This window comes from Rattus norvegicus, chromosome 8, assembly GCF_021556685.1.
Source record: "Rattus norvegicus strain SHRSP/BbbUtx chromosome 8, alternate assembly SHRSP_T2T, whole genome shotgun sequence".
Taxonomy (NCBI): Eukaryota; Metazoa; Chordata; class Mammalia; order Rodentia; family Muridae; genus Rattus; species Rattus norvegicus.
In genome coordinates, this window is record NC_141541.1 from 129,430,689 (window position 1) to 129,450,235 (window position 19,547).

A 19,547-nucleotide genomic window follows, 5' to 3' on the forward strand; every position below is an offset into this window, starting at 1 on the left:
GGAGCCATGGGTCCTCACATGTGTACTCTTTGGTTGGTGGTTTAGTCTATGGGCGTTCTGGGGGGTCTGGTTGGTTGATATTGTTGTTCTTCCTATGGGGTTGCAAACCCCTTCAGGTCCTTCAGTCCTTCCCCTAACTCTTCCATTGGGGTCCCCCTGCTCAGTCTGATGGTTGGCTGCAAGCGTCTGCATCTATATCAGTAAGACTCTGTCAGCAAGCACTTCTTGGCATCAGTAATAGTGTCTGGGTTTGGTGGCTACATATGGGGTGGATCCCCAGGTGGGGCAGTCTCTGGATGTCCTTTCCTTCAGTCTCTGCTCCACTCTGTCTCCCTGCATTTCCTTTAGACAGGAGCCAATTCTGGGTTAAACTTTTGAGAAGAGTAGGTGGCCTCATCCCTCAACTGGGAGCCGTGCCTAACCTCTGGATATGGTTTCTACAGGTTTCCTCTCCTCTTTGTTGGGGATTTCAGCTAATGTCATCCCTGTTGGGTCCTGAGAGCCTCTTGCTCTCAATCTTTAATAAAGAAAATGTCCCACAGATTTGCCCACAGGCCAATCTGATTAATGCATTTTCCTGATTGAATTTCCTTCCTCCTAGATTAGTTTGTGTCAAGTTGACAAGAAGTAAGCAGTACACACACACACACACACACACATACACACAAATACAAACACACACACACACACACACACAGAGGGGGGGGGGGCTGAGGCCAACTGAAGCCCCTCTCTTCTTTGCTTGTGTCCAGGAGACTTAACAACACTCATCCTCTCTTCCTTCCTTTTTCTCCGCGGTGGCTTTCAGTCCAGTTTCAAGCATCCCATACCCACTCTACCACTGCCATCCAGATGCTCTTGGGACTCAGCTCCTGCTTCACAGTTGGTTTGAATACATGGTGAGTGTCTGTCTGTGAGTACAGGTCAGACGTTATAGTCAGCTTGGTCCAAGTCTTCCAGAAAGCAAGAGGGGAAAGAGGATGAACAAGAGAAGTTATTCTAGACAATGAACTGGGTTCCCAGGATGTGCCACACTGGGAGCAGGATAGGAGACCAAGCTTGTTCAGGAGGCATGGGAACTCTCTGGAAAGCTGGCGGATACCCAGACTATCCAGACTACAAGAAAGGAAGGTGGGGGATCTGTTTGTTTCCATCAGTCTTGTATAATCCAGGCCAAAATTACCCCTCCTGGGAGGGCAGTGTCCAGGGAGGGCAGCGTCTACCTCTCTTGGATTCTACAGGCCCTGCTGGCTACCCAGGAAGCCAGATTCCACTGCTGGTGAGTGTCTTCATCCAAGTCAAAACGAGGGCATCTGGGGTGGGTGGGGCCTCAACTACCAGAGAGAGCAAGGCTACTGAAGGAAACTAAGATGATAGACAAAATAGTCCCTGTAGAGTTATCCCCTCAACAGTAGCAGCTGCCGTAAATTCTGGATCTGTTCTCTTCATTGTAACAGTTTCTCAAATGTGTGTTGCGAATGGAAGATAAAGTGAAACTATGTATTCTTTGTGTGCAGACCCTGGCTGGCTCTGAGACAGATGAATATACACAGATCCCAGCAGCAAAGGAGCCCCTGAGACATTTTTCATTTACCCACCTGTTCAGAAATGACAGTTTACTAAAGTTGCATCAACTCTGGGCTGTTGCCTGTGTGTCAGTGTTGGGGGGCGGGGGGCACATGTGCCTGAGGCATGGAGGCCACAGGTCGACCTCAGTCACTCTCCACTTCATTTTGTTTGAGAAAAGGTCCCTCATTGAACCTCATGGTCTCTGATTCTGCCGGACTAGCTAGCCAACGATCCCCTAGGACCCTTCCCAGTTCTGGGATTTATAAGCAAGCCACTATGCCTGAAAGGCATTTATCTGTCTGTCCGTCTGTTGCTCTGTCTATCTATCTTTAGCATGGGTTCTTAGAATGTAGCTCAAGTTCTCATGCATGCATGGACACCTCAGCACCTCTGGGCTATTTCAGACAGACCTTAAAAGCCCCCAAAGTTCTTGCTATTTGCTAAGAAGGGATGGGGGTTTCCTCTCAAGAGTTCTTCAAGCTTCAGCTAAGGAGCAGCCCTGAGGAATTAACCAGGAGCCTAACACACAGGGCCTACAGATCCCCCAGAACTCTGGTATTCCTAGAGGGCTGGTCCAGTGCTACCATAGAGAGGTGAGTAGATAGATAGACTCCATGGTGCTCAGCTCTGCGGAGAGCCTGGAGGCTGTCCCCCATTCCCCCCAACCCTTAAACAGGCTGGGAAGGAAGAGCTTTGCTGTGGGGGTCTGGTGTCTGAGATCTAACTCTGAAGCCGCCTCCCCCACCCTTCTGGCCTGTTTTCAGCCCAGCGCTGTCTCTTTGCATTAAAGTGACAAGAGGCAGCACGAGCTGACGACAGGAGTCTGGAGCTGTGATTTGCACTGACAGTCACTGGCGTTATCCGCTTATTGCCTAGTAAGCCAAATAGGAGATCTGTCTGATTCTGATCCTGGGGAGAAAAATGACAGCCCCACTCTGCTCAATGTAAGGCACCAGGCAGGCTGTCGGCTGAGCTCTGGCCAGCAGTGCCCACTGTACAATGCTCTCCTGAGCCTGGACTTTCCTTTAACCTCCAGACAGCAGCTTCGGTGGCTGGCAGGTGCCTGTGTCACCTTCTCCATGACAACTTTGATCACAGCTTGCTGAGGGGCCCAGAGGACTTTTGGGGGAATGAAGACCCCCCCAGGAAGTCAGATAGTAGCTGCAATACACTGTCTTCTGCCTCTCCAACCCATCTCTTTAAATATCTTCCCCCCCTCCCAACACCAGCTACAGGGTCTAAATAACCCGGTGTAAAATAGCATGGATTCTTCGTACAAAAGGAGGTGAGGGGTTCAGTGTAAGGTACTAGCAGGTAATTGCCATTCTGTGCTCTCCCTCAGCTTGGTGTGTTTTAAACATATATTTATTTTTGATATTTTAAGTGTGCGTGTATGTATGTAGGTGTGTGCTTGTGTGTGTGTCTGTGTACATATGTATGTATGTAAGTAATGTATGTATGTATGTATGTATGTATGTATGTATGTATGTATATGTGCAGGTGCCCACAAAGGCCAGAGAAGTCAGATTCCCTGGAGCTATAATTACAGGTGGTTGTGAGCCAGCCAGTGTGCATCCTGGGAACTGACCTCTGTGCCTGTGGAAGACCAGTGATTGCTCTTAACCCCTGAGCCATTTCTCCAACCCCACTTGCCATGTTTCATTTGCTAGATAGTGCAGAATTAAACACACGGTTTAAATTTTGTCATTGGTCTTTATAGCTCTCAAAACTGCTCTTTAATGCCCTTGTACCTGGGTCAGAAGTGGATCCCCAGAATAACCAGTCTGTATTTTTTTTGGGGGGGGTGTTCTTTTTTTCGGAGCTGGGGACCGAACCCAGGGCCTTGCGCTTCCTAGGCAAGCGCTCTATCACTGAGCTAAATCCCCAACCCCAACCAGTCTGTATTTTAGCAATCACCTACGAGTGTAAAGTTCACTCCTATGAGAACAACGGAAGCGCTGCGCGCGCGCGCACACACACACACACACACACACACACACACACACACACACACACACACACACAATCTGTGTGCAGTGTCTGAAGATGCCAGAAGAGGGCATCAGATCCCCTGGAGCTGGAGTTAGCAGGCAATCGTGAACAGCTCAATATGGGGACTGGGAATGCACTCTGGGCCTCTCTAACAGTAGCAAGTGCTTGTAACTCAGCACCACCCACGCAACACCCACCCAACACAACACACACCCAAAGTTGCTCTTCTCTGACTTCCCAAGCTGTGAGACATCCATTAGCCGTTGTGTTCATCCTACCGCTGAGCAGGAAAAGTAAGAAAGGAAAAGAAACTATGGTGGTCCCGTGTCATCGCATCAGGAAGTCACATAAGCTTAAGGTCACAGGGATCATTGGTCGCACATGCTGTTCACACCTCTCTGTTCTTGTGTATATTCTATGGCGGTCACTGATGAAACACAAGATGGAAAATTAAATTATTAAGTATCCCACAGTGGTAACAACAGAATGTTACAAGAGCATAGCACTCGCAGGTCTCACATGAAGCTGCCTCTACCTGCAATGGGTACATTTATCTGAGTCTTTACAATGGCCGGAAAAGGGTAAAGTTCTGTTAGTCGCTGAATCCTGATAGCCCAGCTATCAATTAAGCTTTCACCCATATTCAGATATAACACTTGAGGTTCTAGCAGGGCGAACAACCCACGCAGGGGCACAGCACATGTCCCTGACCCTACCCAAGTGCAGACTGGAGTACACAGTGCAGCAACAGAAACAAGAGAGACCCTGTCTCAATCAAGTGGAAGTGTGTGCTCCCCCCCAGACCCCCCCAATCCCTCCACATGCACATGTGAAATCAATCAACCAATAAATCAAACAAACGCTCCAGCTTGGGTCAAGGGGATTAGAGACTTTTAAAGGGACAACAGTGAAGGGTGGGGCTTGTACTGAGAGGTCCTGACAGTGACTGGGTCTAAGTAAGAAGCCCCCAGCTGCTATTGTTATGCCAAAGAGGGTGAGAATGATCCTGGGGTTCTTCCTGCCTTGATGTGGTTTGATTTTTCTTCTCTTTTGGTAAACAGAATACACACAAACACACACACACACACACACACACACACACACACCCCTCCACAGGCACACACAGAGAGAAATATAACATACATATGCACGTACATATACATGCACACACACCCTACAGCTTAGTTCCCAGGTCACACCTTAAGAATTGTCCCTTAACCAAACCCTAATCTTTCCTTTTCTCTGCGTGATTCAGAGCATGCCTTGCCCTCTGGCCTAGAGAGGTATCACTCACCAGGTTCATCCGGTCAAAGGAGAAGCCCTTTTATTTCTGGGCACCGCCCAGCCTCCGTCCACTTCAGCAGTGAGGAAGGACAGCTGGACAGAGGAAAGGACAGCTCTACGTTGGTGTTTGTGTTTGCAGATGAGGAAGTGTGCGCAGGGGAGGCAGAGGAGTGTGGAAAGCCTGAACTTGGAGAGGAAAGGATAAGTAAATAAAACTGTCCTAGAGAATCTGGTGACTTTTCATAGCCCTGGGAGGTTAATTCCCAGCCTCCTCATCCCCTCCTATGGTTCCTCTTTAGCATAACAAAGTTAATTATATTGCTTGCTCCCCATTGACCCCTGGAAGAGGGGTGTGTCAAATGAGGGCGGTCTGCATACCGCAGGATGAGAGTCCTGAGACACCCCAGTTACCAGCCCCTGTGAGGACTGATTTACTCAATGGTAGAGGAAGACAACAGTTCAGGGTGGGGTGATGATTTTTACCACAAACATTTCTGTTTACAGAAAAATTCGGTTGCCCATCACTTAGGGTTATATGAAGATTATTACATAGCTCCTGGTGGGCTAACCCAGATGGCTTCCTGGCTGGAAGGAAGAAGGAAGGCAGTTTGGGTTCACAGTTCTAATCTCCTCAGTGATTCACATCCTCAGGATCTCAGGCTTCTCTGGCTCAGTTTCCTCTGCCCCACAGTGCCTGTGGGGTGGTACTTACTGGCCCCATAGCTAAGGGCATGGTACCTGTGCTTCTCCAGCCTTTCCCATGAGTTATGTCTCTAGACATACTGTTTGGAAGCAACAGGACATACTGAATGTATCATGAAGATATGGCAGTGTGTTGTTAATGAACAGCTGCTGACAAAAGAAAGCAAGGAGGGAGCACTGCGGATAGACAGGCTTCACGTGTCATATGACACACATCGAGTCTTGACAACCCAGAGCCAACAGCAGGCACTCTCTGAGCCAGAAGCATACGAATCTATGTCAACATGAGTAAGCACTCTCCCAGGTGGTTGGTTATTTGTCCTCTTCTCTGTGATTGGTCCTCCTTTCCAGCCTCAGAAGTATCTGCTAGTCCTGGGCTCAGAAACAATAAAAGTATCATTCCCTCTTAACGTTGGGATGCTTTGTTACAAAGTGGGTTTGTGGCTCAAGTCAAATCCAACCCACCAGATCTGCCAAAGAGCAGAGGAAAAGCAGGCTTTGCAGCTGCCGTTGGTCTTTGGGCTGGCATGCTTATGAGTACATAAAGCCAAGGATTGGGCATGTAGCTCAGTTGATAGAGCCCTTGCCTGGCAGCTACGAGGCCCTGGGTTCGATCTGCAGCACTGTATAAATCCAGTGTGGTGTTGTACACCTAAAACTGCAGTACCCCAGAAGAATAGACAGGAGGACAAAAGTTCAAGGTCATGTCCAACTTCATCAGGAATTTGAAACAAGTCTGAGTTTCATGAGACCCTTTCTCAAAACAACAACAAAAGAGAATATTTAAAACCAAATGATTATATCTCTTGCCTGTCCTTGTGTGTATGTGTAAGTGAATGTGTATGCATACATGTGCATTTGTGTTCTGTGTGTGTGGTATGTATGTGTCTGCGTCTCCCACTTCCATCTCTCTGTCTCTCTGTCTGTCTTTCTGTCTGTCTCTCTGTCTCTCCCTGTCTCTGTCTCTGTGTGTGTGTGCGTGTGTGTGTGTTCCTCCCTCTGCCTCTGCCTCTGTCTGTTAGTCAGTCTGTCTCTGTATGTGTGTTTCTCTGCCTCTGTAAATCTGTCTGTCAGTATGTCTGTCTGTCTGTCTGTCTGTCTGTCTCTCTCTCTCTCTCTCTGTGTGTGTGTGTGTGTGTGTGTGTGTATTCCTCTCTCTGTCTGTGCCTCTCTCTCTCTCTGTCTCCCTCTCTCTCTATTCCTCTCTCTGCCTGACTGTCTCTCTCTGTGTTCTCTCTCTCTCTATTCCTCTCTCTGCCTGACTGTCTCTCTCTATGTTCTCGCTCTGTTTCTGTCTCTCTGTCTCTCTCTCTCTGTCTCTCTCTCTCTCTGTGTGTGTGTGTGTGTGTGTGTGTGTGTGTGTGTGTGTTAGAAGAAGCCTTGCTAAGGACTCTCTGGCCCTGGACTCTCTGGATCCTCCTGCCTCAGCCTCCTGAGTGGTGCATGGGATTGCCAGCGTGTACTACTGTGCTTCTTGCCTTTTATAGGCAGGTAAAAGAGTTTCTGTCAGTTTGTGCTGGACCACGATTGGAAGTACAGCTTTTAAAAAAATTGAATGCTTTTCTTTCTTTGATCATAATTTTCTGTTAGTATGACTTTTAAGTCTTCAGAAAAAATTGTGATGCTGTGATGGGACCACTCACGTGGGAGAGGAGCGATGCTAGTCAGGGTGACTGCTTTCAAGTTTCCCAGTCTCACAGTAGAGTTGAGGCATGGCATGCCAAATGGTTGGAAGTTGACCTCTGGCTGGCTGATGGTCCCCACTCTGAGCTAATCTTCACCAGCCACCAATGAGGCATGCAGTGTCGCTTTGCTACTGAAGACCTGTTCTTTTCAAGTTGTTGTGGGTTGCCATAGAGACAGAAGTATCTTAATGTTAAGAAAAATTTGCTCTGAAATGAAAATGGCCTTTCTCTAAAGGAAAATCAACTTGGAAGCCATTTGAGTTGTTCCCAGCTCCCCACCCCTGCGCCCTACATCACCCTGCTCTCCTCGCTTGCCTAGAGGTCTTAATTTTGATGATCTATGAGGTGTCAGCCAGAAGGTCTTGTGCTCTGCCACAAGGTACTATAAAAAGGCAGATGTATGACTCTGTCATCCACAAATACCCTAGAAAGTTAAGTGTTAAGCTAGTGTTAATAATAAATGTTTTTTTCTCCAAAGTAGGTTAGGGCAGTATCACCCTCACCCCTGAAAAATTACAACCCAATAAAATGTCAGGGCACCGAGGACACACCTAACTTGCCATGGTCATTTAAGTACAACCAGAAAAATTACTAAATGTAACTACCTTGTCTGCCTGAAACCTTATGGTGAGAGGACTAGCCACTACCCCTCCCCCACGCATGGGTTTTGTCTCTATAATGAGAGCTCTTGAGGCCAGGATGAATGCAGAGTCGCCTATGCAAAAGTCTTAGGAAACATGGGTGTCACCACTAACTCAGTTCCTACAGTCTTCTACCTTCTATGATCTGAAGGCAGGGAGGCCAACACACCTTTGTGTCTTGGCCTGCACAATCTCTCCAGGTCCCCTGATTCTATCTCTTAGCCCCATGGATCTAGACTCCTGGAGGATTCAGACTTTCTTTTTCTGAAGGTCACTCATGGGTAGGCACCTCTAGGAAGAGCCACTCACTTTTATGCAGAACCTCTGAAACCTCCACGTCAGCAAGTCCTGGCTATTCTATCTTTGCTGAAGAAAATTCCAAGTTGAGATGAAATTTGTGTGTGTGTGTGTGTGTGTGTGTGTGTGTGTGTGTGTGTGTATGTGTGTGTGTGTTCAGGCATGTGCAGGTGCATGTACACACATGTGGAAACCAAAGGACAACTTTGAGTGTCCTTCCTTAAGAGCATTTTCAAGAGTAGGTGTCTCACCTGTCTGAGCTTGCTAAGTAGTCTAGGAAGCTGGTCGGTGAGCCCTGGGATTCCCTTAATTCCCTCTTACCTTGCTGGGATTATGAGCAGGTATTACTGAGGTCAGTCTTTTTTGATGTGAGTTCTGGGGGAACCAACTGTAGTCCTCATGTTTCTACAGCAAGTATTGAGCCATTTCTCTAAGCTCTGGTTGTTTTTATCAGAAGGGCCTTCCTGATGTAGAAGGAAAGAATCCACATAGCTGGGAAATAAATGGCAGTCAAAATTTTTGAGTGTCCATTATCTCTAGCTGGATTCTCCAAAAGCATGCCTCAAAAGAAGATTCTAGAACCAATGGTTCACTAGGAGGCAAGCTTAGGAAACAACACAGGTATGCTGGGGAATGAGACTGGGAAAGGTTCTAGTGCGCTGTGATAAAACACTTTGACCCAAACAATTTAGGGTAAGAAAAGATTTATTTGGTTTCCACCTCCAGGTCACAGTCCATCACTGAGGGAATCAGGGCAGGAACTCAAACAGGAACTTGGAGCAGAGACCTTGGAAGAATGCTGCTCTTTGGCTTATTACCTAGTTTTCTTAGACAGTTCAGGACCACCTGTGTAGGGAATGATACTGCCCACAGTGGACTGGGCCTTCCTACATAAATTGGGAAGACAATGCTCCACAAACATGCCCACAGGCCAATCTTCAATTGAGGCTATTCTTCAAGGTTACCTTTCCCTAGATGACTCTACATCAGTGGTTCTCAAACTCCCTTGTGCTACAACCCTTTAATACAGTTCCTCATGTTGTGGTGACTCCCAGCCATAAGTTTATTTTCATTGCTACTTCATAGCTGTAATTTTGCTAATGTTATGAGTCATAATGTAAATATCTGTGTTTTCTGATGGTCTTTGGTGACCTTTAAGGGGTTGAGATCCACAGGTTGAGAACCATTACTCTATCTTATGTAAAATTGATACAAAACCAAAGCCAACAACCTATCCAGGACAGGAGGGAGACATGTGAGGGGTTTGATGTCATGCCAAATCCCCTTTAGAGTGTTGGAATGATCCTTCAGTGAGCACAGGGCACAACACAAGCAGGTGGCACACAAGGGATGAGGTTGGTGGATACTTTGTATCCATGCTTCATGGAAGGCCTGCAGAGTCCACAGGTAGGATGGCTCCAGCAGCCTATGGTTATCTTGTAACAAGGACAGGTACTGTCAGGCCAAAGGGCTGGTATGTTCAAGGATGGGAAAAGGCCTGAGGACTTTTGGATGTGAGACCCTCAATATCCGCCACCCACTCCACCCACAGGAAGCTAAATCCAAGAGCAGAACCCAGAGTTATAACATTTCCCAACTGCCCATCTCTCATTAAACAACTATCTTTTGAGCACTTACTGTGTGCCAGCCAAGTTGCTCAATGTTGGGATTTACAGACCACAGAAGACAGCTCTGACATCACACATGAGAGGCCAGCAGCCCAGCAGGGTGGATGGGGAGTGTATGCCAAATGCCTGCTACCCGGGTCAAGTTCATCTGTTCCTCTCTTATGTCTCTTTTGAAAACCTGCCTGGATAGTTACATAACCAGAGGTTAGGAGTCTGCCTCACATTAATACGGTACCTAGATATCCCCAGATGGAAAGCCCAGCGGGATTGCAAGGTATTATTAGTATAAAAGAGGTGTTTAGTGACGGCAGAATAAATAAGCTGGCATCAGAGTCATGCTGTGCATTTAGGGGCGTATTCCGGGTCTCCCAGGCCAATGCTCTCCAATGGTTGTAAAACATCCCTGCCCTGGTTTGTTTTATGACCTGAGTATTTTTCTGGCATCAAGCTTTGGTAAGTGCCCTGCCTGTTCCAAGGAGTGTGGCTGTGTGGGCAGCATCCCAGCAGCAGCCAGGCACATGGGTTACTGAAGGGTCATGTCCAGTGATTGTCTGTGACCCATGAGCCAAGACCTAGGAGTTGGGCAAGAAGCCTGAACACTAAGCGTTTTCACTTCTGGGCTAAGACAGGTTAGGAAAGTCTCTGGCATCCTTAAGTCTATCTTTTGCCAGCGCCAAAGGTCTAAAGATCAAAATGGGGCCCACTTCGGTAGAAACAACTGCCTGACAAAATATGGGGCACAGTTAAGTTTGAACTTCAAATAATGAAATACGTATAAGCATGACCTGAATATCTCATGGGATGCAGTTATGCCGACGCATTACCTGCCCCTTATCTGAAAGCCAGAAGTAACTAGACGTCTTAGTGGCTCATTCTGCAACCTTGCACCCCAGGGTGCCAAGGTGAAGAACAGGAGAGCACGTCACCATGTCAGGTCTTTTCAGTTGAGTCACTAGTCTGATGTCAACTGCAGTGAATTTTAACATCCCTCCCCCAAGTGTTGCTGGATGAAGATTTCGGCTGTCAAACTTTAGGTTTTATTAAATCATACCTAAATTCTCCAATGCCAAACAAAAAGCCAAGCTGCTGAGATAGGACCACTGCAGGCAATAAAATGGAGGTGAAGAATGACCCGCCCAAGTCCCAGAACTCCTGTTTCAAAGGGAAGTTCTTAGATTTATTTATTTATTTTTTGTCTTTATTGATACTGTAGTTTGAATGTGAGATGTGGGGCCCAGAAGATGGCTTAATGGGAAAATGCTTGCTGGGCGAGGATAAGGATGTGAGTTCAGATACCCCTGAACCCACATAAAAGCCAGATGCTATCTGTAACCCTGTGCTCATGCTCAGAACCTCATGGCCAGCTAGCTTGGCATCCACACAGTGACAATGAAATCTGTCTCAAATGTAGAAAGTGAGGCCCAACACCTGAGGTTGGCCTCTGACTGCCATCCATGAGATACAAAGTGTGCTCACTCCCCTCAAGCAGGTAGGTGTGTGTGTGTGTGTGTGTGTGTGTGTGTGTGTTTAATTTTCTCAAAAGTTAAAAAGAAATTTAAGGATGGAACGCCCCCTGTTGTCTCATGAGTTTAAACACATAGTTGGTAGGGTGTTTGGGAAAGTTGGAAAAACCTTTAAGAGATAGAAGAAGCGGGTCACTGTAGAGCAGGGTCCCACTCTGTTTCTCCTAATCTCTGCTTCCTGACTGGATACAATGTGTCCCCCATAATTTCTCTGCCATGATGCACTCTATCCCTGGAGCCAAAACATACTCTGTATCCCTTAGGTTGCTTCTGGTCAGGTATTTGGTAACAACAACAAAGTGATTGATACAATTGCTTATGTGCATGAGCAATAATTAATTATTTTTAACTATGAAAAAGCTCACCTAAAATTAAAAGATATGTGCAAGTTATAAAGCCGAAAAAAAGCAAAACATCCCAAATCTCTTGCTTGCTCCACCAATAAAATAAAATAAAAAACAAATAAAAATAAAAATAAAAGATAAAAAAAAAAAACAAAATCCAGCTTTGACAGAGACTATAAGCTGAGGGGTCTGTCCAGGCCAGTGAGGGTGGTGACAGAGACTTAGTTATGGCCCAGCTCTTACCATTTGACAAGCAGAGAGGGAGTGAACTTGGAACCTGATTCTGGATTTTAGAGCCAAAGTCTAGGATATGTGGCTTGAAGACTTCAGACCTTGTCATCTGTGGGGGTATCTGGTAGCATCCACAGATTTATTCCACAAATCTTTACGAGTCATATAAAACGTATCAGACATGCTCAAGGTGCTGGGGACATGCTTGGGGATGACAGGTGATGCCTTTGTGGGGCTTATGCTGGGGTGGAGCAGATTTTATAGGGAAGGGACTAGATTCCTTGATCAGGTGTCAGACCCTGTAGCAGTAACACTGAGGCCATGACATCTCTTCAATTAGGCAATTCTACTTACAGCTTCACGTGAAGAAAAGACAGCTAAGCCTGACACAGGGGTGACGAGAGCTCGGGCCTGGTACAGCCAGTTCCTCAGACCTGGAAGGTTAGTCCTGAGTTGTCGGGGACAGATGAAAGCATTAGGCAGACAGTCTCAAACTGTGGCTCCAGACAATAGCAACAGCAACAGCACCAACAGAGATCTTGTTGTAATGCTTAAGGCAGAAACCTTGGTACTCTCACATTCACTGTGAGCTGAGGAAGCTCTTCAGGTAATTCTGGGTCTCAAAGAAGTTAGAGAAAACCACTACAGAGGGCTGTGGAAGTGGTTCGGCCATAGAGGCCACCCAACATGTGCGAGGCCTTGGATTCTGTCTCTAGGACCATAGAGAGAACCTCACCTTCAGAAAAGGAAATATGTTTGCTGAGACTCAGCTCTCAGCTCAGTCATATCAGAACCCATCCGGGTAGTAGGGTGTATGGCCTCCTCTCTGCTCAAACCCAGCCACCCACGGAATAAAACTTGGCAGTGGACACACTTGGCTCTTCTCCCTTAGGGCTTTCCAAGGCCCTTGTTTGTTTGTGGTCTGCTCTAAACTCTTCCGGGCCATTCATTCATTCATTGATCCATTTTCACACTATGATCTACTGAGGACGCAAAGACAGTAAAACTCCACCTGTACCCTCAGAGAGTCAGGAGTGTGACTTGTCTTAAAAAATGAAATGCAGAGTCATTAGTCCTTTAGGAGAACTGGGGTGGACTGGAGAGGCTAGAGGGACAGGCAGAGGGACGGGGTTGTTTGTGCAAACTCAACCAGTCTCATTGCTGACACGATTAGATGAAAAACAAGTGTTTGGGTTTCTCTTGATGACAGAGATACGAGTCTGCATGCCCCAGGCCACCTTGGACCTTAGGTCATGGCTACAGAGTGGATCTGAAGGGCCCAGGACAGCTGAGTTGACCACAGAGAATGACTTAGCTGACTTTGAAGTGCTTTTCATTCTTACTGGTTTATTGATGGTCTCTCCAAAGCCCAGAATCCCTGCCTCAAAAGGAGCCTCTAATTCCACTGACCCTCAGAACTGTACCCATTTGAAAGTGTATTGAGGTGGGAATATAGTCAATACCAAGTCCTTTCCTAACGTGTACAAATCCCTGGTGTAATCCCTAGTGTTCAAAAAAGTTTTTAATTGTGCCAGACAGGACCAGAAATAAATTCCTTAAAATCAACACTTAACCACTCCAAAGGCTGAGAACCTGAGACTGTCAATTTGACAGAATCTAGAATCGCTATGGAAACAAACCTCTGGGCATGTCTAGGAGGACGTTTCTAGACTGGGTTAACTGCGGTGAAGAAGCCCATCCAAAATATAGGAAGCACCATTCCGTGAGCCTAAGGACCCCTCCCTGTCCACAGCATAGACACTTGCCAATCTGCTCTTCTGTGACTATTATATAAGACTCTGGCCCAATGGCCCCTTGTCATCCTGTTAGTGACAGTAAGCAAGCAGAAAATTTGAACCTCAATAGTAACCAAGAAGGCACAATGAATGGTTCTATTTCACAGATCAAATGAGAATACTTTGTCTTAAGGAGAATTCTTACTGCCAGTGACATCTCATGAGCCTGGGACTCTGACTTAAATGTTAAAAGCCTTAGCACAGAAATCTCATCTAGAATCTCCTTGTAAGGAATTATGAAGAACTTAGCCAAATATTTATATCATCTCCTGTCTTTTATGCTACGTGCCATGCACTGAATAGAGACATGATCTCTGATATTCACCGAGGGCTGGAGAGACGGCTCAGAGGTTGAGAGCACTGATTGCTCTTCCTGAGGCCCTGAGTTCAATTCCCAGCAACCACATGGTGGCTCACAACCATGTGCAGTGGGATCTGGTGTCCTCTTCTGACATGCAGGTATATATGCAGAACACTGTGTATATAATAAATAGATCTTTTTTTTAAAAAATGTTCACTGAAACATTGTTTTAACGGTGAGATGCTATAAATACATTGTTTGTCCAGTGACAGGTTCCTGAAACACTTTGGAGTTGTGTATAGAATATACCACGCATTGAAAACTCCTTTTAAAAAAGATTTATTTATCTGACTTAATGGGTATGAACAAGTACTTTGCCTTTGTGTGTATCTGTACACTGCATGCATGCATGCATGCCCACCAAGGTCAGTGGAGGGCACTGCGTCCTCTGCAGCTCAAGATGGTTGGGAGTTGCCTTGCGGGAATCAAGCCCTGGTCCTCTGTGAACCTTTAAGCCATCTCTCCATCTTCAGATTGGAAATTCTTTTATAAACTGTTGAGTAACCCTCACACAGATACCATGTTTCTAGTCGAACATGTATTAGAAATATACATATGTTAAAAGAAAGAGAAAGAGGGCGGGGGATGTATCTCCATGGGTGGAGTGCCTTTCCACCACACACAGCAAGAACTGCAGAACTGAGCATGGTGGTGCCTGCAATGCCAGCCCTGGGAGGTGGAAGCAGGAGGAGCAGAGGTTCAAGGTCATCTTTATATACAGAAGCAAATCTGAAGCTGTCCTGGGCTACATGAGGCCCCGTAAGAATAAAAACACCACTAAGAAGCCAGGTGTAGTGCATGCCTGTCATCCCAGCACCTGGAAACCTGATGCCGTGAGTTCAAAACCATGTAGCCTGGGCTACAGGGAGACACTATCTCAAAACAAACAAAAAATTCTACTAGATAGATTATGGGGGCCCTTTTATGCTTCCTGTAATTCTTTCTAAATTCCAACCTTCGACAATTAGTCTGTACTTGCTTGACAATAAAGACATTCTAAAAATTCAGACGTGCATGGGTGTTACCTCCCAGGGCATCAGGAATGACTTTAAACTCCCTTCAGATGGCTGCCTCCTGGCCCAATCCCAGTGAATCACCACCACCCTTGACTGAATTTATTATTTTCTCCTTGCCAAATGAACCTCATCCCAGCCCTTCCACCTCCTAAACAGGTCGAATGTTGCAGCTACCTGCTGCTCATAAAGCCCAGGTGAGTACTAATGACTATTATTTTTAATACTCTGATGCTTTGGGGAAGAGGTGAGTCATGGCGACTCTGACATCACTGGCGAGACTCCTGAGGGAGAAACAGGATCTCACTTGAGGATTCCTCCTCCCAGAACCTTGCCTGCATAGGTTTCCAGAAGCTGAAGTGAGCAGCGCTGTCTGCTGGGTGGCTCCAAGCCTCAGCAGAACATACCTGAGCCTTTTCACTCATTGTAGGCCAGCAAGGGTTTAACCTGGATCAGCTGGCCCGGGCTCTGAGGTCCACACATGGGGCTTCTCTTAGGACCAGTTTGGCAGCTCGGGGTTCCTTTTGTTGGGGTAATGGCATGGGCGTGAGAGTCATGCGTGGTGCACACAAGTACAACCCAAAGCCCTCGATATACTGTCTGTAGCATCCATGGCTAGATGCAAGGTTAAAGGGCAGGAACGAATTCTGCATCCATGGTTGTGATGCAGTATATAAAGTCTCATGGCAAAGAGTATGAATGCAGCAGAAGGTACAGAATCAAGTCTGGCCATTCCCGGAGGGCTGGGCCAGGTATGAGTCACATGCTAGTATCAGACATCAGAGATCAAGGGCAAGAGGGGAAAGGGGTAGCCAGGGGTTCAGGCTATGACCAGTTGGAGTCAGCTAGAAAACGCCTTCTGAAATTGCAACCCCCTAATGCAATTGGCAGTGTTATTAAGGATTGGGTGTTGGGCTAGCAAGATAGGTCAGCAGGTAGATACTTGCTTCCCAGCCCTGGAAGGGAAGAACCAACTCCTGTAAGCTGTCCTATGACCTCTGTCCTTTGATCTCTGCAGGTGTGCATTGATTTAAATTATATCTTATTTCATTCATTTAATTGTTATTTAGACTGGGCTCTGAGCTTAGAGGGGCTCTGAACTGGGCTGTGGTACAGGTGAAAGTCAAAGCAAGGTTCTATTTCCTCTTGTTTAACTTTGAAATGTCATTTTTTTCAAACCCCAAGTCCGTATCCATCCTTCAGATGCACTTTAATTTGCAGGCTCTCGCCTCCTGTGTTGCTATGGTTTTAGAAGGTTGGGTATATTTTTGTAATCTCGAGCTTTTCTCCCGTGTGTAAATATCTTGATGATCTGAGTTCTCCCCTGGAGAGAGGGAAGGGATGTGTCGGGGCGAGGATGTGGCTCAGTTCGTAGAGTGCTTGACTAACAGGCAGGAAGCTTTGGTTTCAATCCCCAGGCACGGTGGCACATATCTGAAACCCTGGCACTCCGGAGGTGGAGGCAGGAGGATCAGATCAGAAATTCAAAGTTATCCTAGGCTGTTACATCACGAGTTCCAAGCCAGCACAGAATATATGAAGCCTTGTCTACTGCATCTCATAAAATTGATTGATTGATTGATTAAAAAGAGGAAGAAATAAAATGGGTATGTCTGTTTTCTGTACCACAAGGATGCCTACTCTTATGGTGTCAGTAGAGTATGAGCTAACTCTGTGAGGAAGGCAGGGGTCAAGGTTGCCACAGGGCTAACAGGGGTGCAGAGTCTGGAGCTGTGAGGTAACTGTCAGTGTTGCTCTAGGTTGGTGGAGTAAGTGAGGTAAAGGCTGGGGAAGGCTTGGGCTACAAGGAAGGGAAATGAACAGAACCAGAGGAGTGAATGCACAGGGAAGGATGTTCCTTGTATTCTCTTGTGTGATACATCTCGGTTCGACAGGGTTGATACATCTCGGTTGCACAGGCTTGCAGAGTCCACACACCCTGAGCTCCTCCATCAGGGTGGCATGGACAGGGCTTGTCCTTCACCCTGCTGTGGGGCCTTGTGTTAAGATCATGCCTTTTCCATAGAACTTGATGGTGCAGATCCTGGTTAAAGCTGGAGCCTTTTCATCCAACGTGACTCAAACATGGAAACGAACCTCTGGTGTGGGATTCTGCCAAATGATGGCCGAGCCAGCACAGATGCCTAATCCTGAGAGAAAAACTCTGTGTATGTCCCCAAACATCTGAATGTTACACCTCAGAACCACGAAGGCCGTCAAAGCAGTGAACACTGAGGAAGCGGTCCCATCCAGTGGAGACCTAACAGATAAAAAAACAGCAGCAGCAACAAAAAGGGTTAAAAGCCAAGTGGATCCGTATGAGTGCAAGTCCCAGTTAGTATCAATAACCTCCATGGAATGTAACAGTGTAACAGGCTCGCTACAGTATCAAGTGATGTTTACAATGGGAACTGCCTACGGAGTGTGTCAGAACTTTAATTCTTTCTTGTCCCTTTCCTGTGAATCTATTTTTAAGATTCCCTCCCTCCCTCCCTCCCTCCCTCCCTCCCTCCCTCCCTCCCTCCCTCCCTCCCTCTCTCCCTCCCTCCCTCTGTGTGTGGTGTTTGCAGATGTGCAGGTGTGAAGGCTATAAGCAACCTCTAATGTCATTCCTCAGGCATAGTCTACCATGTTGGTTTGAGCCAGAGTCTCTTACTCTCCTGGGACCCGCTGATTAAACTGGCAAATTCTCAGAACCCCCTGTCTCTGTCTCCACCACGCTGGGAGTACAAATGTGCACAACCCCACTTGGAGTTCTCACGTGTGTCTGAGGACCAAACTCAGGTCCTCATCATACTTTTGACACAAGCATTTTATTATGGCCCGGGCCCATCCATGCAGCCTGAAAGCTTAATTTCAAACAAAACAAAACAAGGGTTAATGGTACACACTTGAAAGTCAGAGTCTAGACTCCAGTTCTGTTTCCTCTTTACTTTACTGCCTATGACCCTAGTGACAAGTCACACGGTCCCTTTGTGTCTGATGTGTCTGATTTTCCAAACACTTTGAGGAGCGAAGATTCCTGCAACTTGTTTGACAGTCACAGAAACTCTATAGGACAGTTTCCAAGTACTACAAGAGTCCTCAGGACCAGACACAGTGCATAGCTTACGGGAGACACACACACACACACACACACACACACACACACACACACACACACACAGAGAGAGAGAGAGAGAGAATGAGAGAGAGAGTGAGAGAGAGAATGAGAGAGGGAGAGAGAGAGAGAGAGAGAGAGAGAGAGAGAGAGAGAACACTAAATGTGGGTTCATCTCAAACACTCCATAAGCCAGGAGGACAGGACTGTTAGCTGAATTTTTCTCCCTTTAAAAATATATATATATATATATATATATATATATATATATATATATATATGGCTTGGGGATAGTTCAGTCCATAATATGCTTGCTGTACAACCATATGGAATAGAACTTTAGTCCAACATCCACATCAAACTTAAATGTGTCAGAGCACACCTACGATCCCAGAGGCAGAGATAGGTAGATCCCCGAGGCTTGGCATCTTGTCAGCCCAACTTAACCAGCAAGTTCCAGATCCCCCCTCCCCCAATACACACACACACACACACACACATCAGAGAGAGAGAACATTTACCTGCTGACTCATGGACACCCACACGCACACACCCACTACACAATAAAATAAAAATAAAATAATAATAATAATAATAATGCTGGAAGGAGCTTGCTTTGCTCTCACAGTCCTGGGAACCCCTGACTCCAACTCCCTCCCTTCAGCTCATCCTGGGTTAATCTCTCCTTCAGCTTCCTAAGATTCACTATCCTCTGCTAGGGTCAGAGGGACCGCCTCAACCTGGAAGTCTTTGGCCAGGGAGGGTAAACACACTGACTTTCTTCCTGTTCCTTCTTCCACGGCCTCAGGCCGCACGGCTGATGAGCTTCCAACCTTGGCATGTCAGTAAGGAAGAGGCTGTCACAGGATGTCCGGGAGGCACATCAGTTCCTGAGGGTCCAGGAAGTCCTCTCTAAAGCACAATCCTGAACTTTGCCCAAGAGACAGGAAGCTTGTCACGGGTCACCTTCCTGGACATCTATGGGAGAGGCTCCATAGAGCAGTCAGAACAGCACATCCTGCCTGAGATGCCAAACAAAACAAAAGCCAAGGCCCTCAGCGCCATGTCAGAATGAGGATGAAGCTGAGACCCCTGTGCTTCGCTCAGAGAACCCCTTCTGGAGAGCTTGTTTGTATTTGTTAAAAATTCCGAAACACTAATAAAATATGTCTTTCATGAGTGGGAAACCAAGTCCTGGGAGTCAAGAAGCAAGACCCGGCTTCCTGTTTGGAAAAGGTCTGCAGTCCTTCACATCCTAGCTGGATTTAGTGCATATGCTCCCAGCACACCAGAACTGGCCAATGACCTACATGGGCCACAGGATTTGGGCACATGAATTTTTCTACAGCAAAATCCCAAAACTTTAGGATGTTGGTGGCAG

At 46.7% G+C, this 19,547-nt stretch overlaps 1 long non-coding RNA gene across 1 annotated transcript; it reads left to right on the forward strand.

Annotated features, from left to right (window-relative positions):
• The first annotated feature begins 2,021 nt into the window (after positions 1-2,021).
• Positions 2,022-17,762, forward strand: LOC148004395 (uncharacterized). The gene is made up of 2 exons (XR_015627438.1): positions 2,022-2,162; positions 17,093-17,762. It is a non-coding gene; the product is annotated as an uncharacterized LOC148004395 (long non-coding RNA).
• The last annotated feature ends 1,785 nt before the right edge of the window (positions 17,763-19,547 follow it).